Source organism: Crocodylus siamensis, chromosome 2, assembly GCF_052110815.1.
Source record: "Crocodylus siamensis isolate JL-2025a chromosome 2, ASM5211081v1, whole genome shotgun sequence".
NCBI classification, from domain to species: domain Eukaryota; kingdom Metazoa; phylum Chordata; order Crocodylia; family Crocodylidae; genus Crocodylus; species Crocodylus siamensis.
In genome coordinates, this window is record NC_143396.1 from 262,038,725 (window position 1) to 262,058,474 (window position 19,750).

Consider the following 19,750-nt stretch of genomic DNA (forward strand, 5'->3'; position numbering starts at 1 on the left):
GCAGGCACGGGGTGTCACTGTCACCAACCAAAACTGCTAGTCGGGGCTGCCTGCAAGTACACACGCTTTATGTGGCAACTGGACAACTTCCTCACACCCTGGGACCCTGGCCTGAGCCATGCTGTCTACTCCAGCTTGGGTGGTCTGCCTGAGCCTCTGCTGCAGCCTGGAACCTGCAGCAACACATCACTGGTGGGTCACCAGGAAGTCATCCCACCATGCTCTCTGCCCATGGCCTCATTCAGCAGCTGTGAAGCCTGGGCCAACACCGGCAGTGCAGTGGATGGCATGGAAGTAACTGCCAGGGTCAGGATGGTGTCCAGTATCTGGTGGTCATCTGGTTGGTGGGGTGGGTGGTGGAGGGTCTCGGTGGGAAGCAGGGGATGGGAGTCTAGTGCAGGGGAGGGAGGGGAAGGGATCTGTGGTTTAGGAGAGAGGGGGTTGACAGGCTATGTTGCTAGGGAGGGTGAAGGGAGGGGGGCCTATGTTTGTGAAGGGTAATAAACAACTTTTCTGAGAACTGTCTGTAGTGCTGGGGATGTGCTGTGGGGCTGGGTTCCAGGGCTGGCCATCCAGGAAAACTACAGCAGGGAGTGCAGAATGAGGTGGTCAGCCATTGCCTCTCACACCCAGTACCCTGTCCCCCACTGGTAGGTGAGCAGCTTGCTTGGGGCCTTGGCAGGGAGGGCTTGCCACTTTCAATGCCACCTCAGCTGGCACTTCCAGGCCTGCTGCACCTCTTCCACCTAGGCCTCACAAAACAGCTCCCCCTGGGCCTTGCAGATGTTATGCAGCATGCAGGCTGTGATTGTGACCTGGGGGATGTTAGCCTTGGCAACCTTGAGGCAGACTGTGAGTTTGCACCAGTGTCCCTTCAGGTATTTGAAGGCTCATGCCACTAGTGTGTGGGTCTGGCCCAGGTACCAGTTAGTGTGTGCCTGGTAGGGGTCCAGCTGGCCAGTGTAAGGCTACATAACCCAGGGAGCAGTGGGTAGGTGGGGTTCCTGATGAGGATGGATGGGATTGCCACTGCATCCAGCTGGATGTCTGGCACCATGGTATAAAACACCCACTCTCCACAAGGGCTGGCAGGGTGGAGTTACAGAACATGCGAGCATTGTGGTTGCTGCCTGCCCAACTGACACTCACATTGGTGAAGGCATTGTGATGGTCAACAACAGCTTGGAGCATGATGGAGTGAAAGCCCCACAGGCTGTAGTACAAGTGGTTGCTGCAGAGCAGGCAGGTGACAGGGAGGTCCCATCCAGGGTCCTGATGCATTAGAGGAAACCCAGGGCACAGAACTCTGTCATCATCTCCAGGGGTTCATTCATCCAGAGTATGGTGTGCCCCAACATGTCCTGGAGGGTGCTGCCCACCTCCAGGATGACCTCTGCAGTGGTCACCTTGCCCATACCATCAGCAGTGGAAGACATTGTGGAGGCAGGCAGGTGTAGCCAGCTTGATCAGGATGAGAGCCAGGCAGGTGTCCACAAGGAGGGGCAGCTGCATGGTGGTGGCCTGCTACTGCAGGTGCATGCAGAGCTGCTCAATGGGTTCCTAGAAGGTGGCCCTGGTCATGCAAAATGACTCCAACCACTGATCCTCATCCCAGGTGTGCTGGATGATATGCAGCCACCATACCTGGCTGGATAGGCAGGCCCACAGGTAGCAGGGCTGGAGCCCCAGGTGCCCACAGATGGCCCCAGTGATGGCATCCAGGTGTGCATCATCAGCATCCCTGCCAAGGTCTGGGTGTCAGCATGCAGGGCTGCCTTTTAAAGATGGACACTGGCCACAGGGTGATGTGGCTGGAGCTCTCTCTAGCTGCTGCAGGGGATCAGTGCAGGGCCAGAGTGGGCAGGAGCAGAATGCTGACATGATCAGCAAATCTATTCCCAAAGTCCCACGTGTGTAGATGCCTGCCTAGGGTGGGTTTACTTCAGAGTAAATTACACTGGAATAAACCCACCCAGCAGCATTTGCATGTGTAGACATGCCAAGTATTGAGTATTGAGCCAAAGAAAGTGATGGAAGCCATGAATGCCTTGTGCTTTCCAAGGCTGGGACAAGTGGTGGCAGTAGTGGCGGCAGTGGGTGTGTGGCGGCAGTGAGAGGGGATCACCCATAGGCAGCCACAGTGATATTGGTGGCAAGGGCGGACCAAGTGAGGGGCCACCCACCAGCAGCCACAGCGGTGTCACTGGCAATGCGGGCAGGAAGGGGGTGAGCCCACAGATGCCGCTGGCATCATTGGTGACCAATCTCAAGGCATGTATGTGCACCCACGTGCCCCCCTGTGTGTCGGCAATGATGAAACTGATATTTGAATTTAAGTCCCTGCAAGAGGGATCTTTCTCCTTCATTGAGATAATGGGAAATAAAAAGTATAAATTCCATTGAACTGAAACACATAATCATTTACTTATCCATTTTACACTGATTACACTCTGACTTTGCCATCTCAGGCACTCACAAACTCACTTTTCTCTTTCACTGCAGATGTGTCTACACTAGACGGTAACTGTACAGTAGCATAGTTTACTGCTCAGTAAGCATGTTTGTCAACATGCTTAAACCTGGCTAATTGCAAGTAAATTTGCAACCTGAAAGTGCAAGCAGTAAATTTATTGTTGATTAGTAATGGTGCAGGAGAACTCATGTAGATGCCTGACTGGGAGCAAATCTGCTTCTGGTCAGCTGTCCACGGGGGGGAGGGGTGATTGCTCTTTGCCCCCAGGAGCTGTCTGCTGCTGGGGCAGGCTTCACCACTGGAGCCCAGATGGGGGACTATGTTCTCCTGCTCTGGCAGAAGGGAGCTCCTAGTTCCCCACTCCAAGATCATGATCAGGGAGCAAGGGTTAGGAAATCTTTATCTCCCAGCACCATCTCCACACCACAGGGCTCAGATTGGGAGACCCTGATCTCCAAGAATCTTCAAGTGCTGGCCCCATGACCATGGAGCTGGAGTTGGGATATAAGACTCTCCCAGCATTGGTCTTGCAGTTGTGGAGCTGGCACTGGGACATAAGGGTATCTGAGCCCAAGCCCCAATGCCACGGAGCTCAGGCTGGGAGAAAAGGGTCTCCCAGTACTACCCCTGCAGTGCAGAGCTGTAGCTGGGTGCTCTGTATTGGTAGGGGCTGGAGACCCTGTTCCCCACCCTGTAAGCATGGACCTGAGCAGAGAACAGGTTGAGAATCTTGTTCCCTACTCAGCTTTGCAATCATGGAGATGGGTGGTGAACAGGCTATGGAACTTGTTCCATAGCTTGTTCTCCACCTAGATCCAAGCTCACAGAGCTGAATAAGGAACTGGCTCCCCAGCCTCTGCGCCATGTGCAGAATGGGAGGTGGGAACTGTCCTCATCAGGGCAGGTCCCAGCCCCAGGCCCTGATTTGGTGATTGAGGCACAGTGCTTGGAAAGAACTTCTGGAGTGTGGTAGACCTGAGTCCCTTCCTCTGATCTGTCAGTGGGGCATCTAGCAGTGAGCAAGCTGCTAGCTGCCCCACCAACAGATTGGGGTAGGGGGCTAGTACCTTCTCCTCCCCTGAAGCTCTTTCCAAGTCTCCAGCCCCTGGACTAGCACCTGGTATGGGGGAGCCTTAGAGCTCCCCCTGGTGGTGGCGAGGGCCCATTGCAGGGCCTCAGGAAATGGGAGCAATTTGCTCTCATTAGCAGCAAATTTGTTCTTACTTCCCTGCATGTGCACATGCTTGCCTGGAAGTGTTTACTTTCAAGTAGTTTACTCACAGGTAAACTGATCCCAGATCAAATGCATGTGTGGACACTCCCACGGGTACTATGTCATTACTCCAGGCAGTTCAATATGTTTATCTCATCTCTGCCAGCAAACAAAACAGTATCTATAAAGCAGGTAAGAAGAAAGAAACCACAGTGCAACATCAAGAAGTATCCTTCCACTGTTTCTGGATGCAACTTGATGGCATCATTGAGATTTCATTGGTGAGATGTAGCTGGCAAAGATACTTCCAGAGGACTATTTTTTTCTTATACAAATTTTAGTAGAATATTAAAATTCTGTAGTAAGTTAAGACTTTAATCATTTCCCCTGTAAAACTCCAGATTATTTAGATTTCATATTCTTGGTAAAAAGATGTAATTTTGTCTTTTTAAATAGAGAGAAAGAGTAGAATTTGATGGAAATGTAAGATTCTTATTATGCATGAATTTGATAGTCTCATGATCATTCCACAACTAGATAAGTTAATAATTTAACTTAGGTAGGATTGCCCCATTGATACACCAAACAAGATTAAACTCTAAAACAAAATCCCTTTGTCCATATACAAGGTGTTTTAATTACCTATCAGACCCTAAGATAGGAATTAACAGATGTTGATTGTACATAATACACTTTCATTTTCATTTATAAACCCAACCAGGTCAATCTGTTCTCTGAGGTATAATCCCAGTTGAAAAAAATGTAAAGAAAGTTAATCCTTTTTTTTATATTTCTTATGTTCCCTTTTTGTTTTTTATTCCTTTCCCTTTCTTTATTAATAAAATTGTCTTTTGTAATAATTGCAGTTATTTTGCTTGCCTCTAATTATGCCATCCTGAAGCCATACAAGGAACTTTATGTGACTAAAATAGTAGAAGTCACATTCCTGAATTGTTATTAAGAGAAAAAATAAGATATTCGTATTTTTTATAAGACTATAAAAATTTCATTATTTGGAGGGTCATTTTGGGGACAGGTGGGGAATACTTAATGATGTAGAACACCACCTTTTTCTACATAGTTTCATGTGTGCGTATATATGTGTGTCACCAAATACCTATGCATATTAGGGCTGTGTGAAATGGCAGTGTTCCATTTCGACCAGTGTTTTGATGGAACAGCATTTTGCTTTGAATTTTGTTTCAATTCAAAACAGCTGTTCCATTTTCTGTTGAGACAGGGTCAAAACAGCGAAACTGTTTCAACGTTTCACCCATAGGATATAATGAGGAAGGACAAAACAGCCTATAACTTTGTCATTTCTGGCTTGATTTGGATGAAACCTGAAGAAATGGTAGCCCCTACTGAGGCCACAAAACCTGCCAAGTTTCAAGGATATAGGTGCAGGGGTTTGGGGGAAATTTCACCCCAAATTCTTGAAAGCAAAACTCATGTCCCTTGTATGTGTTAAGCCACAGCGGAGTCAAAACAAAGACTGCCAACTGTTAAGGACATAGGTGCAGGGGGGTTTTGGGGCTCTGCACCCCTAGCTGCTGACAGGCAAAACTCATGACATGGGTGCTTGTTCTAGCTAGCTACTGTGTTATGCAATCAATCATGATTTACTCAGGGACCAGCTTGATACACAGTAGTTAATAAGCAAGGATTAACACCTATAATACCACAAACTAAGGAGAGGAAAGAATCAATACAGAGTCAGGAATGGCTTCTGCCCCAAGACAGAGACAAGCACCCATGTCATGAGTTTTGCCTGTCAGCAGCTAGGGGTGCAGGGCCAGAACACCCCTGCACCTATCTTCTTAACAGCTGGCAGGCTTTGTGGCCACAGCAGGGCCTAGCAGCTAGGCCTGCAGTAGTTTCACCCCTGACCCCTGTGCCCCAAGACAGACACAACTGCGTAAGCATCCATGTCCCAAATTTTGCCTGTTAGCAGCTAGAGGTGCAGGGCCCCAGAACCCAGAACCCCTGCACCTTTCTCCTTGACAGCTGGCAGGCTTAGTGGCCTCATCAGGGGCTAACAGGCCTGCAGCTTTTACCCTGCTGTGCCTTAGCACTCACAGTGTCATCCATGTCATGAGTTTTGCTTGTCAGTTACTTGAGGTACAATTTCCCCAAACCCCTGCACCGATCCCCTTGAAACTTGGCAGGCTTTGTAGCCTCCACAGGAGCTGGCATGACTGGTTAAGCCCCACTATGGCTTAACACATATACGTGACACAATTTTTTCTTTCAAAAACTTTGGGGGGAAGGTTTCCCAAGCCTCCTGCACCAATCTCCTTGAAACTTTGTGGACTTCATGCCCTCAGCAGGAGATACCATTCCTGCAAGTTTCATTCAAATCAAGCAAGAAATGGCAAAGTTATAGGCTGTTTTGTCCTTCCCCATTATAGCCTATAGGCAAAATGTTGAAACGGCAAAACGTTTCGACTTACTTCATTTTGTTTCAGGGCTGTTTCAACTATATCTGTTCTGTATTTATTTTGCTGTTTCAACCCTGAACCACCTTGAAACAGCGTCAAAACAAAACTGGAAGCAAAATTTCGCATAGCCCTAATGTATATGCTATGAATGTATACAAGAGTTACATTTAGATCAGGTTAATGACATTTAGGTCAATCTCAATGGACACTCATGCAGACATTCACAGGGCTTCAGTTGCTCCAAAAATGGCATGCCCAATCTAAGTTCATCTCCTGAAGTGAACTTTAGATTAATAAAGGGTTACCTGATCTAGCAAACAGCCTACATGTGCTCACAACTCAACCCCAAGACTATGCTGTTCCTACCTGCCCCACCTCCAACTCTGACTGGGCTTCTTTTAAACCCCTTGACTCCTCCCTCCCCCACCCCATCAAGCAAGCTTCTCCCACTCCAAAAACCAACCAGCCCTCCCTACAGCCCTGCCAGGCCCCCTTGATCCCTCCAATCTTCCTGCCCCCACCCAACCCTGCTACTTCTCCCTGTGGACCTGCCAGCCCCAAAGAACTCCAGTGAGATCTCCCTTGTCATAGTTTCATAGTTTCTAGGGTCAGAAGGGACCTTAGCAGATCATCAAGTCCGACCCCCTGCCACAGGCAGAAAAGAGTACTGGGGTCAAACGACAGACGCAGTTGTCCAGAAGCAGTTGCTTCATTTGGGACCAATAGTTAAGTCCCTTAACCTGTCTCTCTCATAAGGGAACCTGCAGGTTGAAACAGGAGTTGTAGGAGGGATAACTTGAGGGTGACATCAGTAAGCTTCCAGAAAGCTCCATGTGCTTGGGGATTGCATGCTAGCTCTGATCTCAACAGGACTACAAGAAATGCTCTTGATAAAGATTCAGTTATTGCAGCCCACAGAATTCCATTTCTTATTGCACAGAATTGTCTGCACAAAACATTGGAGTTCAAGAGAGAAGCTTGCTGTGAAACATGGATTCCTCTGAGCTCGGACTGTGAACTGTGAGTGGGCATAATGAAGAGGGGAGGGTAGTGGTAAGCTAACTCATCAACCATTTACAGATGTGGAAAGCAGACTCAGTGAAGACTGTTATCAAAGAACCTGGGTTAGCCTCACTCATTGTTTCTACAGTTGCTGGTATGGTGGTTTCCCTCTTCCCTAAAATTGTGTTTGGTCAAGCCTTGGACTTGTGGCTTATAAGTGTTATTATAAATGCACAAAAGGTTGAGTTGAGTTGTCCCAGATTTCTGGGTGGGAGTTTGATATTCCACAAGTTTGTTAGCTGGGACCTTTAAAAATTAACCAGTTGTTTTTGCCAAACAGCGTATGCAGAAGGGCTCCATAAGTAAATGTGTCTGAGTGTTTCTGCAAAGTAAAAAGCTATTTGACTGATGGAGAGCTGAAGCAGAGAAAAATGAAGGGTCAAATATATTAGGTACTTTAGGAACATTTAGGTGCTAAAGCCTCAAAAAGAAATCCAGATCTGCCCTTTTCCAGTGGCTGCAAGACCTCTTCAGTGCCTAATTCATTTGGTGACTACATTTTCACCTGAAAAAATTTCTAAGTGGGTAGACTAGACTTCCAAGTATCCACAGAAGCACTCTAGTCAGAGCAATTAGGCACTGAACTCCTGATTAAGCTGTATTGTTATGAAGATCAGATCTGGAGATATGGCTACACTAGAAGTCCACATAGTTCTGATCCACTAGGTACTCCCTGACCCGGGTTCATGTCAACCATACTGAATTCAATATTAATGAAGCATTTGTGGGGGCTGTTACTTGAAGAACACAGCAGAAGAGGAAGAGGTATCATGGCACCCCACCTTTTACATAATGTCTAACTGGGAACTGTACTCGGAGAACTTAGCCAGTGAATGGGAGACTTAGCTTTTAGGGTTTTCTTAATTTGGAGGTACTCAAATCCTTAATCCCCACTCCATAGAAAAGTCTCAGTGATTTTGCACTTCATTCTTCCTGTTGCAGTTACTGGACAGGTAAGAATGCAATAGCTGTGGGGTTGAAAGATGTTAAACAGAGGAACCACAACTGATGATCCCGGTGATGAAGTCAGTGCCCACAGAAGAGGATTCTTGTCCCTGCTGTCAGGATTACTTGTTTTTTTCTAATATAGAATGCATAAGTCCTAGAATAGTAACCTAGGACTTCTCTCTTCCAGAGAAGTGCCCTCAGCCCTTGTCCAGAGAATCATGCTGCTTCTTGCTTTCATTCCTCCTCCTTTTGTGACTCTTGCATCCCTGGCTGCACTGTGGGATGTCTTCAGCCAGAGGGGTGGAGGGTTGTTCCTCCTTACCTGGTTCTTCTGTAGCTTTGGTGCTTTCCTGGAAGGTGGAAGATGTTGGTTTGAGTCCACTCAGGCTGTGGAGGGCACCTATTTTAATGGATAGGTGCCCTCCAATGTTTCTGCATTTATTAGTGACTGCATAAGATGCATAGACACCAGTGGAATAGGTTCTGCTTCAGTAGAAAATAGTGACAGTAACTTAGGGATCTTTCCCTTCAAGGGCAGTGTCCACCACAGTGATCTATAGATTCATAGATTCATAGATTCATAGATGCTAGGGTCGGAAGGGACCTCAATAGATCATCAAGTCCGATCCCCTGCATAAGCAGGAAAGAGTGCTGGGACTACATTACCCCAGCTAGATACACATCTAGCCTTCGCTTGAAGACCCCCAGGGTAGGGGAGAGCACCACCTCCCTTGGGAGCCCGTTCCAGACCTTGGCCACTCAAACTGTGAAGAAGTTCCTCCTAATATCCAATCTAAATCTGCTCTCTTCTAGCTTGTGGCCATTATTTCTTGTAACCCCCGGGGGGGCCTTGGTGAATAAATACTCACCAATTCCCTTCTGTGCCCCCCTGATGAACTTATAGGCAGCCACCAGGTCGCCTCTCAACCTTCTCTTGCGGAGGCTGAAAAGGTCCAGTTTCTCTAGTCTCTCCTCGTAGGGCTTGGCCTGCAGGCCCTTAACCATACGAGTGGCCCTTCTCTGGACCCTCTCCAGGTTATCCGCATCCTTCATGAAGTGCGGCGCCCAGAATTGCACGCAGTACTCCAGCTGCGGTCTGACCAGCGCCCGATAGAGGGGAAGTATCACCTCCTTGGACGTATTTGTCATGCATCTGCTGATGCACGATAAAGTGCCATTGGCTTTTCTGATGGTTTCGTCACACTGCCAACTCATGTTCATCTTGGAGTCCACTAGGACTCCAAGATCCCTTTCCACTTCCGTGCCACCCAGCAGGTCATTTCCTAGGCTGTAGGTGTGCTGGACATTTTTCCTCCCTAGATGCAGCACTTTGCATTTCTCCTTGTTGAACTGCATTCTGTTGTTTTCTGCCCACTTGTCTAACCTGTCCAGGTCTGCTTGCAGCTGCTCCCTGCCCTCCGGCATGTCCACTTCGCCCCATAGCTTAGTGTCATCTGCAAACTTGGACAGAGTACATTTCACTCCCTCATCCAAGTCGCTGATGAAGACATTAAAGAGTATCGGTCCAAGGACCGAGCCCTGCGGGACCCCACTGCCCACACCCTTCCAGGTCGAAACCGACCCATCCACCACGACTCTCTGGGTGCGACCCTCCAGCCAATTCTCCACCCACCGGACTGTGCAGTCATCCAAGTCACAGCCCCTTAACTTGTTCACCAGTATGGGGTGGGATACTGTATCAAAGGCCTTCCTGAAGTCCAAGTATACGACATCCACCCCTCCTCCTGCGTCGAGGCGTTTTGTAACCTGGTCATAAAAAGAGACTAGATTGGTCAGGCACGATCTGCCTGCCATGAACCCATGCTGGTTTCCCTACATTTTTAGGTTTATATTCCCTACATTTTTAGGTTGCCCTACATTTTTTTCCCTTGAATACTCATTAACAATGTTTAACCCATGTTTTGATGGTTAAAGCCCTTTGGGAAGTAGAGGAGATGGGTTCAAACAGCTTCTGGAAAAGTGCTAAGACTAGCCTCTCACTCCTCGTCCAGGTTTCCTGATACTAGGGAGTCTGGCGAAGAGGGGCCTCCTTTGCTTTCTCCTGACTTACACAGAGTTATGCACCTTCTTGGAGAAGTAAAATTAAAATCTGCTGAAGCAAGTCAAAAGGTCACTTATACAGCTAAATTCAGTTGTATAAGTACTACTTACCTGTCAAGAGGCAGTGTTAGACCTGTATGATATGGATTTGTCAACAGCCAATCATGTCTAATCAAGTTTTGTTCTATAACAAGTTTATGGGCCTGATGGACAGAAGGGAAAGAAGCAAATGTAATATAAGCCATGTCTATTAGCTTACCATAATTCAGTTTAACTTGCACATAGACACATAGGCTGCTTTACAGATGTGAAAAAGAAAAAAACCCACCCAAAAGAGCACTTTACCAGAAGAGGAAGTGTCTTAGTTTGACCCAGCTCCCCAGGATCTGTACAGGTTGGGTGCTTCAGCAGGCCTTTTTGGCACTTTCATCTAATAGCTGATTTAATTAGCTATTGGATAAAAGCACCAAAAATGGTGGATCCAATCTGTACACATGTTGGGTGAGCCAGGTCAAACTGATGTGCATCCTCTTCTGGGCATGCACTGTCCTTGGCACAGGGGCACAACGAGCTGAAACTAAAGTGCTGTTTTGAGGGGAGTGGGGGTTCACGCCTGTAAGCAGCCAATGTCATCTGGCTTGTGTATACAAGATTGCCTACAAAAGAGCACTATCTCATTGTTGGTCCCTTTTATTTAATTCATTGCCTGACTAGCAGATCTTTGCCTGATGGGAATTGGAGAATTGTTTGTTAACTGCAGAATATTCCATGAGGAAAAATGTTTTATACATCTAGCAAGTGCATAGGTTGTGTATCATTAACTCATGCTAACATCAATTGACCTATGCAGTCCACACAGGTGTAGCTTCTGTACTTTTCCATCTTGTTGTTCTGATCAATTCTTACTTTTCCTAGTGCTTCTGAGTATACAGTGTAAGCTGTTCAATTTCCTTGCATGCAACACAGAATGAATACATTGTGTTTCAAAATGAAAGTGTGGTCAAAGTCAAATCCTGTATTTAATGGGCTTCCTGTGGAGGCACTTAATTCTCCCTATGTATAGAGACTGTAGATGCCTAAGCCTGTGAAGAAAGCCACTTACTTTTCATATGTGCTGAAGCCTAAATGGAGGTGCCTATAAGGCTAATCTGGATCCGTCTTAAAGTGACTTGTGCAGTTATAGAGAAAATCAATGCCACACCTGGGAATTGTACGTGGGAATCCTATATTTAATATGTTTCCATTCTAATTAAGTAAGTAACTAAGAAATTAGTAAGTTAATGGTGTTGTATATGTGTGTGCACCATTTTCTCACTAGCATATCAGATAGTGGTGTCAGCGTTGAGTCACACATCCATGAACTAGATGCAAGACTGTGTGTAATAAAATAATTTGTGACATTATGCATATAATGAGATCCATATACATTGGTATGTTTGCCATTTTGTCGTTTACCTGTAACTGAATTCAGGGCTGCTGTTCAAGTGATAGATTCATTTCTGATTAGGTCAGATATCTGTCAGGGGGTGGTATACCAGATCATTTTTATTGTGTTGATGATTTCTGTCATCAAATGAAATGGTTCTTTGTTTTTAACATGTTAGTTAATCATAAATAATAGATGGGAAGGGATATAGCAGAATAGCTACTGGCTGTGCAGCACTCTGGCATGGTACACAGCAGCACTGCAATTCATAGATTCACTTCCATTCCAGGTAAGAGAATCTGCTCAGACAGACCAGATTTATTTCAAAGATACAAGCTGTATTATCTCCCTTGGGTTTCTGGACAGCATTTTCTTTAGTCAGCCACCTTATGCAGTCTTGTCTACTTGCTTCTGCTTATTATCATCAGCTGCCACTATATTTGTGATATGCATGAAACAGATATCACAGCTACACCCTGAAGGAGGAAATATTTATAGTGTTTCAGTAAACAGTGCATTTTCCTTGCATGGCTTATCCTTGGGTTAGTCTTGCAGTAACCATCACACCCGCAGTTGCAATTCATCATTGCAACTTCAAATAGCTGAGGTTGGGTGATATAATCTTGTTCTGAAGTATCTCTTCCTTAGTATATTGTTTTACTCTCAAAAGGGTTTTGTCCCCTTGTTTCTCTACAGCTATAAGATGATTGCAGCATTTAGATCTCATTGTAACATGTCTCCCTAGTGATTTTTAAGGTCTCACTCACACCCTCCATTCCTCTCAATGACAATAATTGAGTAGATGGTAGAAAAATATCTTTGCTGAATCAGATGCCCAGCACATTCAGATATTTCTAAGCCATGTCCTGTATTTATGAGCCTTATTAGCCTTACCCACAGCAGGCATTTTATAGTACAAGATGCCCTTGTGAGTACAGGCAAAGTAACAAAGCTGTTGGAAAACACTGGTTGCAGTGCATGCACCCAATTCCTATTTTCCACTGCCATATGCTTGCACAAAAACAATTGGAAGATGACCAAAAATTAATAGTCTGATCAATTTTTGTGTACTCCAGATCAATGGAAATAGGGAGAATATGTGGTGAAGTTAATTAATGTCTCCCAAAATTTTGTTTGGATTTTGTTATTCCTCTGTAATATTCAGAACTTTTACTTTCTTTGGGCTTAACACACAGGGAAAAAATTAATTAAGCACCAGGTACATTTAAATTCATATCTGGATTAATAGAGCAGAATGGATTTTAAACTAAACAGGCATCTTACATTTCTGCTTGGCCAGTCACTGAAAATTCATCTAGCAAACAGCTTATAAGGAAGAGGCATTCATGAAGAACTCGTTCTGTGCTGATGGCTCCTGTCCAATACCTTCCTTCTGGCTGGGAAAAAGGCCCTTGTAGTCATTGCTGGTGGTCCTCCTCTTTGGCAAATTGAAAAGGGATGTTTCTGTGCAAAAGGACAGCTGAATGGGCAGAGATTGACTGTATGGCTTTATCTTTGTTTTCAGTGTGCTCCATACATTTGTGATACCCTAAAGAAATGCTGAAATCCCTTTTTTTCCCCTTTAATAGTAGGTTTTGGGGCATGCATCTGTATTTTGAAATGGCTCTATTCATTCAGAATATTTCATTTCTGAAATATAATGACTTCTAATTTACATACATAGTGTACTCCTTAGAACCGTATTTTCCTGTGTTTTGGGCAGTGCCTAGCATTTTCACAGCTTTTCATTAATAAATCATCGTTCTCATCTTTTCCCCAAACATTGATCGCAAGCCAGTTACCTGCAGATAGGCATCTGCAACATGAAGGTAGAAGAGCAGTCTCCAGCACTCTGAGTAAACAAGCCAAGTGGTCATATACTGTAGAAACTGGATCCGTCTTTACCCAAAGAAGTGAACCATTCAGGTGCAGAGAGAGGGATGTTGCTGGACAGTATAATGGAAATGCTCTCCTGTCATCTAAGTTAACAATTCTTCAGGTGCCTTTGATCTGCAGAGTGTCAATGGCACCCTTCAGCAGAATGAAATTATTTTTAGTTTATTTTTTTAAAAGTCAAACCTATTGTAATATTTGATTGCTTAATATTTTACCTCAACTTGCTTGGAAGATGTAACAGGAAGGAAGAAAAAGACACGTTGGCTGTGCAGACACTTGTAGCCTGCCCTTCAGCACTCTTGCTATTGATATTGAAAACAGTTCACTAGCTAGAGCTCTTCAAAAGGCTCCTTCATTAGTGAGCATCCTCAGTTTTGAGTGGGTTGTCGATTTTTAAGAGGAAACTGCTAACTATTCTGAAAAGGGGGAGGGAGGAGGAATAGAAAAAATAAGCAATGAAAAATATTATCTTCGATGTTAATCTTTTTCCCTACCTTAACACCTACCATTGTTTACTCTGATCTTGTTATTGATCTTCCATGGGTGATACAAAAGCTTTTGGAATGGATTTCACTGTTGATAAAGAAGCCCTCCTACCTATGGATCAGGGGTTAAAAATATATTTAATTAATACAAGGGAGAAACTCAGGATTTAGATGTCACCTTAGATAGAAGCAAAGATGAATCCTGATGGTATGGGAACTGTTAGTCTTGCATAAAAGCCATATTATTGAAATCCTCACTCCCAATTGCATTGTGCTTTTGGTGCTGCTTAGAACAGTGGTTCCCAGAGGGTGTGCCGAGACAGATGAATGTGTGCTATGAGACCCTTCCCCCCCACCCTGTATGAGGAGGAACTTCCCATGTTCAGCACCCTGGGCCTGCCTCAGCTACTCCAGCAGCACCTGGTGCTGCTCCTCTGGGGAACTGCCACTGCTTCTGCTGCCTCCCTCCCCCTGGTCCCAGCAGCACACTGCTGCAAGGGGGCAGGCAGGTGGATACACAGATAGAGCTGCATATTGCAGGAGCAGTCCCAGCAGCAAGGGCTGCCTTTACCCCCTGAGGTATTGTCCAAAGATTGGAAGGGGGAAGACAGGGGAAAATGCAAAGCACAGCAGCTCTTGCCCTCACCACACTTAAGTGGCTGCAGTTAGATCAATGGTGTTGTTTTTTGGGGGGGTTTTTCAAAGGCTGGGCAGGGGGGGATTCAGAAAAGTTATTCAGGGGGACCTTGAGCTTAAAAGCTTGAGAACAACTAGTAAGAAATGAATCCTTTGCTTAAAGAAAAATGTATTTGGTGTAATTTTTCTAACAGTCAATCTCAGAACAGGGATTCCTCTAGCAGAGGAATGGGACATCTTATATGTGTTTTGCATTGTATATATAATGCCTTTTTGAGTGTAACAGTGAAGTGTGCCACCACTCAATCCAGAAAAATGTGTGCTCATGTATCAAAAGTTTGGAAACACTGGCCTAAAACTTCATTTGGTTTTTACTTTGTTAGGATCTTATACTGTTAGGATCTTCTGGCTTAGAAACAATGGGTTAAACCACCACTATACTTTTATGCAGAGTTTTAAAAGTAACCTCTTCTAATAAGTTGATATTCATTATTAAATAGTGTTGAAATGATATTGTAGCCATGTTGGTCCAGGAAATATGCAATAGATATGAGTTTTTTTGTGGGGGATATCTTTTATTGGATTAACTGCATGGTTAACCTTATATATCTGGGATCCTTCTCCTCAGGTCCTGGAGGTAAGACATGGCTCAAAGGGGTTTCTCTCAATTAAAGTTAATTGAAAATTAAAATTTTCCAATATTCAATATTTTCTTCCTGAATTGGAATGAAATTTTGAGGTATTTAATTTTTGGTGTGGTACAACAATATTCATTTTGAAATATGTCAAGCCATTTCCTTTTTCTTTTTTCATTTTTCAACTATAATGAAAACCATTTTTTTTGTTTGTGACACTGAGCTGTGTTCATATAAACTTCTGTTGAACATCATGGCTAGGGACAGATATTACACACAAACCAGTTTAAGTGATCAGAAACTGATTTAAACCTGTAACAGAACAGCTTTTCAATACACATAAACCAGTTTGAAAATGGATAAAACTGGTTTGAGATGAACCTGGTTGACTCTAGTATTAGACTTGACTGACTTAACTGAAGGAGCTGGCTGAAGTCATCATGGAACCCCTGGCAGAGCTCTTCCAAAACTTTTGGCACTCTGGGGAGGTCCCCAAGGACTGGAAGAGGGCCAATATTGTGCCCATCTTAAAGAGGGAAGGAGGGAGGACCCAGATAACTATAGGCCACTTATCCTAACTTCAATCCCAGGGAAAATCCTGGAAAAATAAATTAAGACGTCTATGCAATTGGCTTCCAAAAGGTAGGATTCTGAATTACAGCCAGCATGGCTTCATTGCAGGTACGTCTTTTCTTACCAACTTCACCTCCATTGAGGTCAGGCAACTTGCTACGTGGACAAGGGAGAGGAGGTTGATAATATATATCTCAATTTCCAAAAAGCATTCGATCTGGTATCCCATGATGTTCTCATGAGAAAACTGGAAAACTGTGGTCTTAACTACAAGACAGTCAGGTGGGTGGGAAGCTGGCTGTAGGGCAGGACCCAGAGAGTTCTAATGAATGAATCTATGCCAACTTGGTGAGAAGTGGTCGGTGGTGTCCCGCAGGGGTTGGTGCTTGGTCCAGTGCTATTCAACATCTTCATCAATGATTTAGATCTCAGGGTGAAGAGCTCACTGGCCAAGTTTGTGGATGATACCAAGTTATGGGGAAGCATGGTCATGCTTGAAGATAGGCTGTAGATACAGGTGGACCTAGACAGGCTGGCAAGTTGGGCAGACCAGAGCCAGATGAAGTTCAACATCGAGAAATGTAAAGTGCTTCACCTGGGGATGAACAATCCCCTGCACACCTACAGGCTTGGCAATGCCAACCTGACTAGCACTATGAATGAAAGGGACTTGGGGGTAATAATTGACCACAGTATGAACATGAGCCAGCAGTGCAATGCTGTAGCCAGCAGGGCTAACAATACCTTGGCATGCATCAATCATTACATCTCCAGCAAAACCAAAGAAGTGATTCTCCCACTTTACTTGGCATTGGTGAGACCACAGCAGGAGTATTGCATCTAGTTTTGGGTGCCACACTTTAACAAGGGCATGGTAAAGCTTTAGAGAGTCTAGAGAAGAGCCACCCGTAGGATCAGAAGCTTATGCAACAAGCCATATGAGGAAAGGCTGAGGGATCTGGGACTCTTCAGCCTGAAAAAGAGAAGGCTGAAAGGGGACTTGGTAGCAGCTTACTACTACATTAGGGGAGTATATCAAGGGCTTGGTGAACAACTGTTCACCAAGACACCCTTGGGGAAAACAAGGAGTAATGGTCACAAACTCCTGAAAGACCATTTAAGGCTCATCATTAGAAAAAACTACTTCACAACTAGGGTGTCCAGATTATGGCATAAGCTCCCTTCAGAGGTTGTACAATCTTCTGTCCTGGAAATCTTCAGGTGAAGACTGACTGGGCACCTTGCTGGGGTCACCTGACTCCAGTTGTCTTTCCTGCTTGATGCAGGGGGCTGGACCCAATAATCTTCTGATGTCCCTTTCAGCCTTACAATCTATAATTTGGGTCAAACTGGTTGATGTAATGTCTGTGCCAGACTCCTTGCTTGTTTAAGGTAAACCAGACCCTACCCCACCCCCAATATCCTGGCATGCTCTCTGGGCTGAACAGAGCTCTCTGCTCCACAGCAGGGCTGGCCCCTCCCCTCTGCTCCCTTAGTGGAGCTCCAGAAGAGACTTGGAGGCACAGAGCATCTGCCTGGCTTCTCCCTGCTAAGCAGAGATTATTCCCCTCTCCCCTCTGCCTTAGGCAGATATCTCAGCATTAGCTAGCAGACTACACATCGGCTACAGTCTGTACTGTGGGAAACAACAAAGGCAGAAAGGCTTTTTGGAGCTACTCAACAGGTAGCTTTCTGTCCTTCTTTGGAAAAGCTGTTTAAGAAGAGCTTGGAGAAAAGCATTGTTTTCTTAATGGGTTGATAAACACTGAGTTAGGGGTGACAAACATTCCCTGCTGGGCTGCTCAGGATGGGAGGGAATAATCAGAGTCCTGCCAGGGCCTGGCCATGCTCCTCTAAGCTCAGCACTATGAAGTTAAAGGAGGGCTGCTATAGAGCCCCCCGGCTTCTACTCTGAGCCACTGCAGACATGTGCCTGCTTTTCTTGAATGAAAGCAGAATGTCTGTCCACCTCCAAATCAGTTCAAGCTTTTCACGTTAGACTAACCTGCAAAGTTTGAATCAATTCAGGCTCAGGCTTGTTGAATGTCTGTCCCTAACCCATAGGAGAGGAAGCTATGTCATATCTCCCTCATAAAGACTTTCAGGAGGGCTAAATCCCCCAAAATTCACATCAGCAATCAGCAGCCAAGATGTAACTATCTAGTTGCACAGCCAGATGAGGCATGGGGACATGAAGTACCTGAAATAGAATTCCTAGGTGTAACTATATGAGACATCACAAGAGTTCATGTAAATACAGATTAATTCCAAGCTGCCCAAAAGTGAAACACTTTAATATCGGTCCATCAGAAACCCCCCCCAAATGTTTCCATTTAGAATAAACTTATATCTTAAAATAAATAAAATCACCAAACTGAAATACTCTTTAGGAAAAATGGTTTGTAGAAAGTACATTTTCACAAGAAAAAAGTTGTCTACTCATAAGTTAGAGGGGAAATTGGGTTCCATCAAACTGATTTTTTTAAAGTGTTAATTGATTTAAAGACTTATGCTCAACCTGGCCTTTCATTTGTATAGTATCACAGTGATAGTGTAACTGTGATATTCCAGGAATTATGTGAAAGGCAAGGATTTTTTGGGGTGATATCTTTTACTGGACCAGTTGTATAGTTGGGGTAAGGTTAGATAAGGTTTTGAATGCAAAGCACTTTTCTTCAGGTCTGAGAGGGAAAGCAAGCACATCAAAATTTAAGAACAGTAAGTAGAGCTGTGAAATTGGGGTGAGGAGGGTAAGGAGAGGTTTCCCAGGGGTAGCAGACAAACAATTAGCAGAAGAAAAGAAGCTTGACTACTGGGAATTGGTCAATTTATAAGTCAAGCAAAGAAAAAACAGTGCTAGATTCACAACACTGCCCTCTTTCTTACTCACTAGGTAGAGGACAGAGACAAGGCATGTAGAGGACTCACCCAGGAAAAGGCAGACCCAGGTTCAATCCCCTTTTCAATTTGAACCCTTCTGTTCAGTAATTTATGTCAAAACTATTCCACGATTACATGCATCATTAAATATGTATTTAAGTGAACATGAAAACAAAGGCCTACCCATTAGCTTGGAAGGCCGTCTTAGGCTTTTGCTCTTTATCTTAGAAGGTGTTTAAGGATTTCATTGGAAAATGAAACAACTCCAACAGAAAGGGTTGAGGAAACAATTTCTCAGAGAATTCTGAGAGCTTAGGCTGCTCTTGTGAGAGAGGTGTGTTCAAAATTACTTGAGTAGAAAAAAAAAATTGAAGCTAGGTCTTCCTCCTGGATGCTATATTCTTTAAAGAGCCTCTACCAAATGGATGGTAAATTGCTTAATCTCAGTTGACTCCAGGCTAAAACCAGCACCACCCAGGCCTCAATCATTGAGCTTCAGCATGTTGATGATGCAGTAGTGTGTTCTTGTTTGGAACGTCAGGCAACCATTGACATTGCCTGGGTTCCCAGGAATCCTGACATCCCAGGGTTTAGTACTTGGACCAGTGCTCTTCAACATCTTCATCAATGATCTGGATGTGGAGGTGAAAACCACACTGCAAAGTTTGCCAGTGACACTAAGCTCTGGGGAAGTGCAGCCACACATCAGTGTAGGCTGACAATCCAGGCAGACCTAGGCAGATTAGTTTATGGGTGTACCAGAACCAAATGCTGTTCAACACTGAGAAGTGTAAAGTGCTCCATCTGGGAAGGAAAAATCCACAACAAACTTACAGGCTCAGTGGTGCTACACTAGCTGGCACCACATCTGAAAGGGACCTGGGGGCATAATTGACCAGAAAATGAATATGAGCCACCAGTGTGATGCTACAGTTAGCAGAGCAAACAATACACTGGCATGCATCAACTGATGCATCTCAAGCAAAACTGAGGAAATTATTCTGCCACTCTACTCAGCATT